This window comes from Triticum aestivum, chromosome 4A, assembly GCF_018294505.1.
Source record: "Triticum aestivum cultivar Chinese Spring chromosome 4A, IWGSC CS RefSeq v2.1, whole genome shotgun sequence".
NCBI classification, from domain to species: Eukaryota; Viridiplantae; Streptophyta; class Magnoliopsida; order Poales; family Poaceae; genus Triticum; species Triticum aestivum.
In genome coordinates, this window is record NC_057803.1 from 510,973,721 (window position 1) to 510,985,077 (window position 11,357).

General features: G+C 48.2%; 1 pseudogene; it reads right to left on the reverse strand.

Annotated features, from left to right (window-relative positions):
* Window positions 1–1,292: 1,292 nt before the first annotated feature.
* LOC123082168 (dynamin-related protein 4C-like) lies at window positions 1,293–3,496 on the reverse strand (annotated as a pseudogene).
* Window positions 3,497–11,357: the final 7,861 nt, after the last annotated feature.

The window sequence follows — 11,357 nt, forward strand, 5'->3', positions numbered from 1 at the left end:
CAAGTTTTATTTTAAAGATGACCCCTTCTTAAAATTTTAAAATCCTTGCCAAAATTGTTGAAAGAAGAATTCCACAAATCTGAAATCAAAAATGAAACATTGAAGTTTTTAAATGAGAGATTTTTATAAGATGAATCACGGGAATAACAAGAATTTTAGAGAGGTCATGATTAAAAATCCAAGATACTCTCTTTATGAAAAAGAAAAAAATAGCCAATTAAAAATTTTGGGGTGTTATAGTGCCTCCACACCGCTCCAACGAAGACGTACTTCCTCTCAAAGGAAAAGAACTTCGGTAACACATCCTCGTCTTCACCGTCTCCACTTGTGGTTATCTCTTATCTTTACCTTGAGCAATCTTTTCTTGTTGTGTATCCTTAGCTTGCTTGTGTTGCTTGTGTTGCAAGCATCATATAGGTTGCTCACCTAGTTGCATATCTACACAATTTATTTGTTGCTAAACCTAATTTGTTAAGAAAAGTTAAAAATTGATAGTTGCCTATTCCCCCCCCCCCCCCCTCATGTCAACAATATCGATCCTTTTAGGTAGGGTCCTATTGTCTTTTCAGTTTTGTCAGATCGGTGTTTAATGAATAAAACCCATATTATCTTTTGAAAGGTCTATGAGTAATCTGAATATCTATACGTGCTCTAGACAGACTCAACAAATACGCCTCTAACAAAGATTTTTGAGTTGACTTGAGAATACGCCCTCAACAAAGTTCAATTTTTTCGTCGAAGTCTTTTTTTCTCGAAAGTATGCCTAGGCGTACTATAGATTTGTAGAAGGTAGAATTATAAGTACTCCCCTCGTTTCTTTTTAGTCTGCATATAAGATTTGGTCAAAGTCAAACTTGACAAACTTTGACTAACTTTATAGAAAAAAGTGTCAACATCTACAATACTAAAATTATATGTTATGAAAACAGTTTTGCTAAAGCACATCTAGATGTACCATAAGTATTGCACATCTAAGTCCTATGTCATTGATCTTATGTTGAGATCCGTGTGAATATATTTTTCTTTTTTCTTTTTTTCTTTATGCTTGACTCACTCACTTAGATGTGCAATAAGTAGAGCACATCTAGATGTGCCCTAGACATACCCAAAAACTTATAAAAATTAATTTGATCATGCATCTAATAATATTGATTTTATAGTGTGAATGTCAATATTTTTTCTACAAAGCTAATCAAACTTTACAAAGTTTGACTCATATAAAAAGACTACCACTCGCAGTGTAGCACAAACACCATACCCGTGCACATTCTCATCATTGACATGCATCTGGTCTACACTTTCCCTGCCGCGCTAATCATGTCCATGATGTGGAAAAGAATTTTATAAGATCATGTCTCACGCGAGACCCATTCTGATGGATGACACGTGACATTCATAAATCACAAGCATCGATTATACCCCCATTTGAAATCAGGAGGGAGGAGGGGGACTAGATGCTTTGAGATTTGTGAATGTCACGTGTCATTCATCAAAGCGGGTCTCGACTGCTAACCATGAGATCTGGTCTCATATAATTTTTTTCCCATGATGTAAGCCACGGCCTCCTTGGACTGCTGAAGCAATACGATGCTCTTCTTGAGGCGCTGGCGCTTGCTGCCAGTGCCGGGCGACGGCGCGAGCATCCGCTCCACCCCGGTCATCTTGTTCCCAAGGAGCTCGTCAGAGAGCGCCACCTCGAGGTCGTTCTCGGCAAGGCGCTTCACGGCGCGCAGCACGTGCAGCGCCAGCCCGTCGACGAGCCGGAGCACCAAGGAGAGCCCGCATGTCGAACGCCTGCCCGGCCAGGTCGTCGTGGTTCCTCAGGTGCGCCACCTCCACCTTCCCGAAGCCCTTCAGGGTGACGGCCGTGGGTTTGGTGCGGTCTTTCACGGCCTCCATGAACTTGCCGTAGCCTTCCATGAGCTTGCTGTAGTCGGGATTGTACGTGTAGTCGGCCACAAGCTCCATGTCGATCAGCTCCGTGACGTGCCGCGCCGACTGCGCTCGTGCCTTGTCCATCATGCTCTGGACGGCGCGGCGGCATGACGGCTGCACCTGCGGGAAGTCGGTCGAGTGCTGCAGCAGCACCTTGAGCGTCAGGTCCTCGACATAGTCCCAGACCTCGCGGACGAGGTCGTGCGGCCCCTGCACGACGGTCTGGACCTTCTTCTTGAGCAGGACGAGGAACGCCGACCTTGGGAGGAAGTCGGGGAGCTTGATGGCCGTGGTCTCCTCCAGGATGCGCACCTCCTCCATCAGGAACAGGTAACTGCCGTGCTCGGGGCACTCCGCCGGCAGCTTCTTCGCGTACGCGTTCAGCATCTCGGCGATACGCGCGGTTCCGTGGAAGTGGCGGTCGTCGGGGCACTCCTCGAACTCGCCCCTCACGAGCATCTTCTCCACCGACGAGCACGTCCGCTTGACAATGTGGAAAAAGGCTCGCACCGCGTCGGCGACGTTGTTGAGATCCGGTGGCATCTGCTCCAGCTCGGCAGTGCTGTGGCTGAGCCGGTCGGTGATCTGCTTGACGATGACACGATGTCGGGGAGGCACTTGGCGATGATGGTCGCCTGGATCTGCATGAGGCGCTGCACGAGCACGGCGATGCCCACCATGGACTTGTCGATTCTGGACAGGAGCGGGTGATGGTCGAACAGCCGCTCCTCCTCGGCGCGCGCCTGGTCGTGCGTCTCGTCGCCGACGCGGTTGCGGACGCAGACGTAACCGAGGCCGATGTTGACGTCGTCCATGGTGACTTGTCTAGCAGCCCCTCGGGGGCCTTGTCGGACTTGGTGACGACGGCAAGCGTGCGGTCGCCGTTGCGGTCCACCTGCTGCGACATCCGGATGGACTCGCAGGTCGGGAAGTCGACCGTGGCGGAGAGCACGTTGAGGATTATGCTCTCCTTGGGCGCGATGTACTCCTGGATGATCCCGGCGACCTGCTCGTAGATGTCGTCGGGCTGGCCCTTGACGGGCACGCGCGTGATGCCGGGGAGGTCGACGAGGGTGAGGTCCGGGAGGCCGCGCTTCCGCACGAAGAGGGTGATGGGCCTGTCGGAGATGCCCTTGCCAGAGCCGGCGATCTCGGCGGTGCCCGCGTCGATGGCGTCGGCGACCTCGGCCTCGGAGGTGCTGACGACGCGGCCGGCGCCGTACTCGAGCTGCAGCACGGGGGCGTCGCCGCCGGAAGGGTCGCCCTTGAGGCGCATGACGAGCGGCGCGCGGGTGCAGATACCCTGGCCGCGCGGGAGGCTGATGCCGGCGAGCGACTCGAGAACGCTGGACTTGCCGCTGGACTGGTCGCCGACGACGACGATGGTGGGCAGCTGGATGCCCTCCTGCGTGACATTGAGATGGCGCAGACGGTCCACGGCGTCCAGGAGCGGGCGTATGTGGTCGTTGTAGGAGGACGCGATGGCGCTCGCGGCCACGCCGTCGGCCGCTGCGGCGTCGTTGGGGGACGACTTGAGCCGCTTTGCCTTGGGCTTGGCCATGTTGCGGGCGTAGATTGAATCGAAAAGGGATGAATCTCGCACCAATATAGGGCCTGCTGGCATCCCATGTAATACTATTAAGGCCTCTTTTGGTTCATAAGATAAGATTATCATAGAAATAAAAATTTTATAGGAAGTGAGATGACATGTATCTCAAATTTTATGAGTAGGAATAGGAAATGAGATGTCATTTGTTTGACATCAAAGTAATTTTTCCGTTGAGTCTAGACTCAATTTTATTTTTCTATAAAATGTGAAGGATAGGAACCAATTGTATGTAGGAATAGGAATTTATTCCTATGAACCAAAGGGCTCTAAAGAAAAAAATCCTATAAAAATCATATCCTCTAAAATTCCTGTGAAATTCCTCCAAACCAAAGGAGGCCTTATTGTACGCTTAGAGGCCTCCTGGCTTCGGCCCCTTAATGCAAATGACACACGCCTTGTTTGTTCTTGAAAAAAAAAATGATTGCAACGCATGCAACCGTAGTAATTGATTCGGTTCGATTCGATTCTCTTCCCAATATACTCCTACTGTATATGGTAAACAGCGGCTGTTAGGCATCAGCCGGCCGATCTTATGAAAAGATCAGCCGCCTGGCCAGCCATCCGATCCCAGCTCGTAACCGTCCGATCCGCCATGCATCACCTCACCCTTTCTCTCATCCATGCACCTCATGGTAGTATAGCAGCACCTCTCATCCCGCCATTGCAGCTACAAACAGCAAGCCACCCCGCCCCCTCCTTCTGACATCGGCGTCTGCTGAGGATGGCGGTGATTGCATCCTCATCGTTCTCTCAGGTGACTCTCCGGCGAGCTCCATCGCATCACTTCGCTGGTGCCGCCACCGATGCTTCGTCGGCGACTAGAGCACTCTCTCCGGCGAGCTGCATCGCAACACTCCATGGCAGCAACGACAGACCCTGCCGATGCTCCCATGGTAGCTCCATGGCAGCATGACGCGGCGTCGCAAAAAGCCTCATCGTCGGACTAACCCCCCTCCCCCTCGATGCTTCATTGTAGGCAGCACTGCATGGCGTGTCAAAGCTTCATTGAAGCACCGACGGACCCCTGGCGAGGCTCCGTTGCAGCTCCACGGCCAGCACCGCACGGCGAGGCAAAGCTCCATCGCAGCGGTGACGTCCCCCGGCGAAGCTTCATTGCAACACTCGTGCTTGAGGCATCATCCGCTGTGTTGCACAACTTTGTATGCCACTACAACATCGATGCCCTCTCCTCTGCAACGGTGATCAACGTCATCCTTTTGCAGCGCCGCTTGCCGCCTCCACAGCACTGCTCCGCAGCCATGGCAGGTCGTCGGTGCCAGGGTGTGCAGCGTCGGCGAACGTCTGCAACGGAGAGAATGCTGCTCACCGCTAGTTATACCTGGCCATGGGCCGGGCCGGGCCGGGCCTTAAAAAGCCCATGGCAGAAAACTAAGGCCCATGCCCTACCATCAGGTCTACTTTTCAAGCCCAAGCCCGGCCCATCTGGTAAAAAGCCCTAAAAAGCCCTTAGGGCTTAGGGCCGTGGGCCGGCCTCTTCCTTAAAATGCCAATATGCCAATCTCAAGCCCGTCCAGGCCCTGCTGGTGGGCTCAAAACTTAGGCCCAAGCCCGGCCCATGGGCAAGCCCATCGGGCCTAGGCCCTGGATTTTAGGGCCGGGCCTGGGTGGGCTGACAGGGCTGGGCCAGAGATGGCCAGGACTACTGCTAGTGCAGCTTCCCAAGCGGGAGCTCGCACACAAGCATCTGTGCTGGTGTGTAGTGTTGATATGTGTGCGAGCGATGTGCCGAAGGGAGGAAGAAGAACAGAGAAAAGAAAACGAGCTCAGGCGTATGAACAAAAGAGACAAGGGAGAGAAAATGATAAGCGGCGATCCGGTCCATAGGGACATGTGTCGAAGAATGCAGTTTACGAGAGATAGAAATCATCTGTCTGAAACAAAACGTTTTCCAAATTAAACAGTCAGCTCTAAGTATTATTACTCGCGAACCAACATGTGGTTGAATGGTTAGGAGGACAGTGGTTTCTCCGGTCCACCAGGGTTCAAATACTAGACTTAGCATTGGTACTAGCATTTTTCTAAATTTATTTCAGGCCTTCCGGTGATGTCCGTTCAGTGGGAGGAGACGTTCATGTCGACTACAAAAGCGTTACTTTGTCATCTTAAGATAATGTGCCGGTTCAGTATCTTGAAGGTGCTCATAAGGATAGGATGTGTGTGCGTATGTATGAATGTCTGCGTTTGTATTGTGCCTAAAAAAATATTATTACTCCAAACAAAACATGCCATGCAAGTACGAATATCAGGATAGCCCCGCCGTTTTCTCTCTCGCTCATGAAGCCGAAAAGCCCGTTTGGAGGCCGGCCTAGCACAAAAAAGAATCGCAACCTTCCCTTAAAAGAGTTCAAAAATAAAAATGCAACCCTCAATAAAAAATCGCAATCTTGATATGCCCGAAATTTCTAGAATTTTCCTTCTTTCATAGATTCTTTTTTGAAATGTTTTATCTTTTGAACCATGCATCTGAATCCTGAATTGTTTTCACTGTTGGATTCATCGCCTCGAGATCTTTGAAATTTGATCTTGTGTTAATAGGTTTCTATGAACTATTTTTCATGAAAAAATGGTAGAAAAAACCATTGCCATAAACACTTTTTTTTACTAAAACAGAAAGAAACAATTTTTTCCCATTTCAAAGAAGCATAGTTGTCCTCTCGTGGAAGCAAACATGTGTCTCCACAAAAAACTAATATATCCCTCTCATGGAAGAAAAAAACTTATTTTTTTTTTCTTTCTAAGAGGCACAAGTGAGCCTCTCGCATAAACAAATATGTGCCTCAACGAGTAACAAATCTGCGCCTCTTGTGGAATAAAAAAACATTTTTTCCTTCTCTGGAAGGCACAGTTGTGTCTCTCACGAAAGTAAAATTGTGCCTTCACGAGAAGCAAACATGTGTGTTTCTTTTTCTTTTCGAAAGATACAGATTGGCTTCTCGTGGAGGCGTGTGCCTCTCGTGAAAGAAAGAAAAACAGTTTCTTTCTTCCAAAAAAAATCCAAAAAATTTCTCAAAGATCTAGAGAAAATCAAACTAAAATAGAAAAAAAAACATGAAAAACCTATCTAAACCCCGAAAACGTATATAGACAGATAAAAAACAAAAAAAAATCCGAGTAAGCGCCCAGCACCCGACACGTGACAGTGGATGAGAGCGCGCCAAGTGGCACGTTCTTTGCCCACCAAAAATGACCCTTGAGGGGCTCCCGCAAGGGGTACCCTTTAATTGCCCCCCGATACGTCAAGGCGTCCGTGACAGCTATGTGTCATACTAGCGGGTTGGTCCCATTTAACAGTAGTTCCTGTTGGTTGTTGTACGACATTCGGTTGATCATCTTTTTTTTGGGTTTTCTTGTTGTACTTTCATTTCTTTTATTTGTTTTTTATAGTTTCTTTTGTTTATACTTTGGTTTTTTATTTTTCTTATTGGGTTTTCTTAGTTTTTCTTTCTTTCTTCATTTTTATGCTTGTTTTCTTTGTTTTCTCATTGGACTTTCTCAGTTTTTCTTTCTTTCTTAATTTTTGCTCCAGTTTTCTTTGATTTCTCATTGTTTTTCTAGGTTTTTATTTCTTTCTCTATCATATTTGTTTTTTGTTTCTTTATTCATTTCTTTGGTTATTTGTTTTTCTTTTGTATTTTTGTATTTTTATCTTTTGTTAGCTTCTATTTTTCTGTTTTTCTGACACATATCTACATTTTTCATACGTATTTTATATTTTTCCTATACACGAGGAACATTTTGTACACACGTTTAACACTTTTAAAATACACGATAAATGTTTTTAATATATTTTTTAATGTCTATTTTTTTCATGGATGTGCTTGCATTTCTTGTATACATATAAACATCCTTTCATAAATATTTCCTATTTTTTAAACATTTTTTGCACTATATGAAAACATGATTTGATCATTTTATCAAATACATGTTAAACAATTTTTAAAATTCAATTGAGCATTTTTAATGATAAAAATAATAATGATATTTTTTCTAAACTATGCAAACTTTTCTTTACATTGTACAAACATTTTATAAAAATGTTCCGGACAGATATTCTAAAACTTGTGAACATTTTGGTAATGTGACATGTTTTCTTTGAATTATGCGAACATTTTTGTACACATACTTAACATTTTACTATTTTCTGTTTCACACTGTACATTTTTTGTATGCGTAGAAGCATTTTTTTCTATACACGTCTAACATTTTTTTAATGCAAGATTAACATTTTTTAAATATTTTATGTAATTTTTCGGTGTATATATTTAGAATATTTCAGAATATAAACAAAGTGTAAAAGGGAAACAGAGTAAAACAAAAATGTGAATAAAAATGGAAGAAATAAAAAGAAGGAAAGTAACATGACATCAACAGACTAGCCACGCCTACTGGGCCGCGTAATACGTGTTGCCCTGTAGGCGAGCCTGGGTAGGGCTCGATGCGGGCGGCGCATAGCCGCGCCCCGAGGCATCGGCCGAGCATCGGGGACAGCAATTTCATCTGAGACAATAGGAGACGAGAGTTGTATCGTCTACACGATAACTGAGAACTACTCCCTCCGTCCTATAATATGTGCTTTCACATATAAAGTTAATAAAAAATTGAATCATTTATTTTAAAACGAAAAAATATATTATAAGAATCATAGTACAAGTTATATACACATCGATTGGATAAAACTTAAAAAATAGCAGAACACTAGTCTTTGCATAAACGGACACTAGTCAAGAAGAAAAAATACAATTAAAGCCGAAGAATCTTCTGATGACACCAACGCTTGCCACCTGCCTCTTATACCACTGCGAACTAAGCATGGCTTATTTAGATAGTTATAGATAGATTCATGTGTAGTAGTATACTCCCTCCGTCCGGTGAAAAGTGTGTATATAGAAAATTTTAAGATAAATTATAAAGTGGAGTAAAAAAATGCATTGTTAAGGTGTAAACCATCATCTCTCTTATCTTTAATTACCTAACCCCAATGAGCTAAGTGCATGTAAAAATTAAGCAAACCATGTGTACAATGTTATTGGTCTTGATTGCCGTGTGATGAGAGAAAAGCATTTTTTTTCATTTTAAAGTGCATTTGAAAGATAGAACTACACTCTCCTGTGGACAAATTTCAAAGCCAAACGTACACTCTTCACGAGACGGATGGAGTACGGCTATTTATCTTTCTACTAGGTGAGGCCACTGTACAATTCAAGTCCTGGTGCTCGCATTTATTCCAGAAATTATTTCAGCATCTCGACGATGCACATTTAGTGGGAGAAGACGTTCCCGTCGACGACAAGGTGTCTATGATGAATTCGTAAATTTCAAGATGATATGCCGACTCGGTCTTTCGGAGTTGCTCATAGGGATAATATGTGCGTGTGTGCGTTCATAGAAGTGAGTGCATATGCGTGTATATGAGCGTTTGCGTCTGTACTGTGCTAAAGAAGTTTCACAAAATTAATCTCACCGCATGCAATTTTGTAATGGTTAGATACGACATTTTTTACATATAAAGTACTATGGGGTTGTTGACAGTGTGGCGGTAGAGGACAGGCTCCAAAACAAATCAAAATACATTTAAAAGTAACAAAAAAAATTACAACTACATATGCACGTTCTATAAGTAGTATAAAGTATCATCAACTAATTTGATTATTTGCATGCTACGCACAAAATTAAATATCTGGCCCCAAAACAACAAAGAGAAAAAAAAACGATTGGGCTCATATCAGTTGCATATGAGCTCGTGAGTAGAACGACACGTTCGAGCACGTACGTCGATTGTTCATACTGGACGGTCGGGTTGTTTGTACGTGACATCCAACCGGCTGGCGAAACAGAAGTTCACGCGGGCGACCCAATCGTTTGTGCTTGCTATCGTATCAGTGCAGGGACTGGAGTGGTAGATAAGATTGGGAATTTGGGATTCACTCAAGAGATGATGGACCCATGACGACGACGGCGGCTTTAATCCTGTCCTAGTTACCCGAAAAAGAAGAAAAAACCTGTCCGAGCGGTGCAATGGGCGAGGGAGATGCTGTCGGCCGGGTCTTCTCCTGCCGCGGCTGCTTTCGCCAAATATAGCTACGCATGTTATATCCGTTTCCATCTTTTGGTCGGCTGGCAAATCTGTGCGCTCGTTGGTTGGCAGGGACCCTTGGAGCATCTTCAGCCATTCGGCCCCCCAACCCCAAGGCGCTGAAAAAGAGTCATCTGGGGCAAGCCGACGCTAGATTGATTCATGAGGCGACCTAGCTCCCAGTCATCGTTTCACGGGTCGCCCCAGGTTTGGCGACGTCCGTACAAAATATATGAAAATTCGGCGTTTTTTGCACGAACTCGGCGAAACTTTATTGAAATTTATAAAAAACACACACAAAACACATGCAAACTACGCCTTGACAACGCCTAAACGACGCCTAGCCACCACCGCCGTCGCCGTTGTCGCCGTCTACATGCCGAGAAGTCTGTAGAAGCGGGTGTAGTCACCGTCGCCGTCGTCGTCGTCGTGCGGCTGGCTTGGGCCGGCGCTGTCCCTGCTGCAGCCCTGACCCAGGTCGTCGAGGCGCGGTGGTGCGCTGGACGGCCCGGCCTCGCCCTCCTTGTTGCTGTCGAGGACGATGACGTCGCCTTCCTCGCGACCGCGGCGACGGGCCTGGAGCTCCTCGTACGCCCAACGCTGGCGGCGTACCTGCTCCCGGACATAGTCCTCCTTCGCCCACTTGAGGGCGGACTCGTTGTCGGGGGCCGCCATCTCGACGTGCCCCGGCTTCACCGGGAGCAGCCCCGGCTCCGGCTTCGGCCGGACCAGGAGTTAGGATCCGCACGGGGAGGAGCGGGGCGGAGCGGCCTCGTTGATGAAGAGGGTGCCGCTGCGGGTGCGGCGCCGGAGCGGCGTCTCCTCCAGCTCGGGTTTGACGGGGCGGAGCGGGGCTGGCGAGCCGGAGCCCGACGACGAGGACGACCCCGGCTCCATCCGTCACCGCATCCAGGAGCTACCACGGCTGCGAGAGAAGGACGGCCGCTCCGGGTAGTCGAGGTGCGGCACGTTGTCGGTCTCGATGTGGTCAAGGACGGCCTCGAGGGTGCGGCCCGGAACGCCCCACCACTCGCGCCGCACGTCGGCATTGTGGCGGCCCCGCGGGATGACGTCGTTGGTGGAGGCGATCTGCTCCTCGCGGCGGCGCTCGAAGTACATCGTCCAGGGGGTGTGGCTGTCGGCGGCGTAGCGCGGCTCGTTTCGCTTTTCCTCCGTCAGGGAGGAGCGAATGCGGGTGATCTCGCCGCCCCTTCGAGCGTGATGCTCAGCCTCCACGTCCCCGGCACCCGCATGTCCAGGGGCGCCGGGTACTCCGCCTCGTATAGCAGCCGCGCCTCCGCCTCTTGGAGGTGGCGGCGACCGAAGCCATTCGCCGCCGCGCCGTCGCCTAGGTACCTCTCGGCCATCTTTCTCGTCGGCGGGAAGAGGGGAGAGAGTGTTGCTTTCTGCGCCGGAGAGGGGGGAAATGAAAGATGTGGCATCCACCGGCAGGGAGGTCGCCTTTTATAGCCGTAGTTGGGCGGCGTCGGGCTGCATGCCGGGCGACGCGTGGCTGGACGCGCATTGCGGCGCGTTCACTGCGCTGCTCGTGAGGCATCAATGAACGCTGACCGGTGCGGCATCATTCGCATTGATTCCTGCGAGAACTGAGGCGATGAGGGCGACGAAGCGGCGCGTCGCTGACTCGGCGGGCCCATCCACTTTCGCGCCAAATCGTATCTGAAGGAAATATGCCCTAGAGGCAATAATAAAGTTATT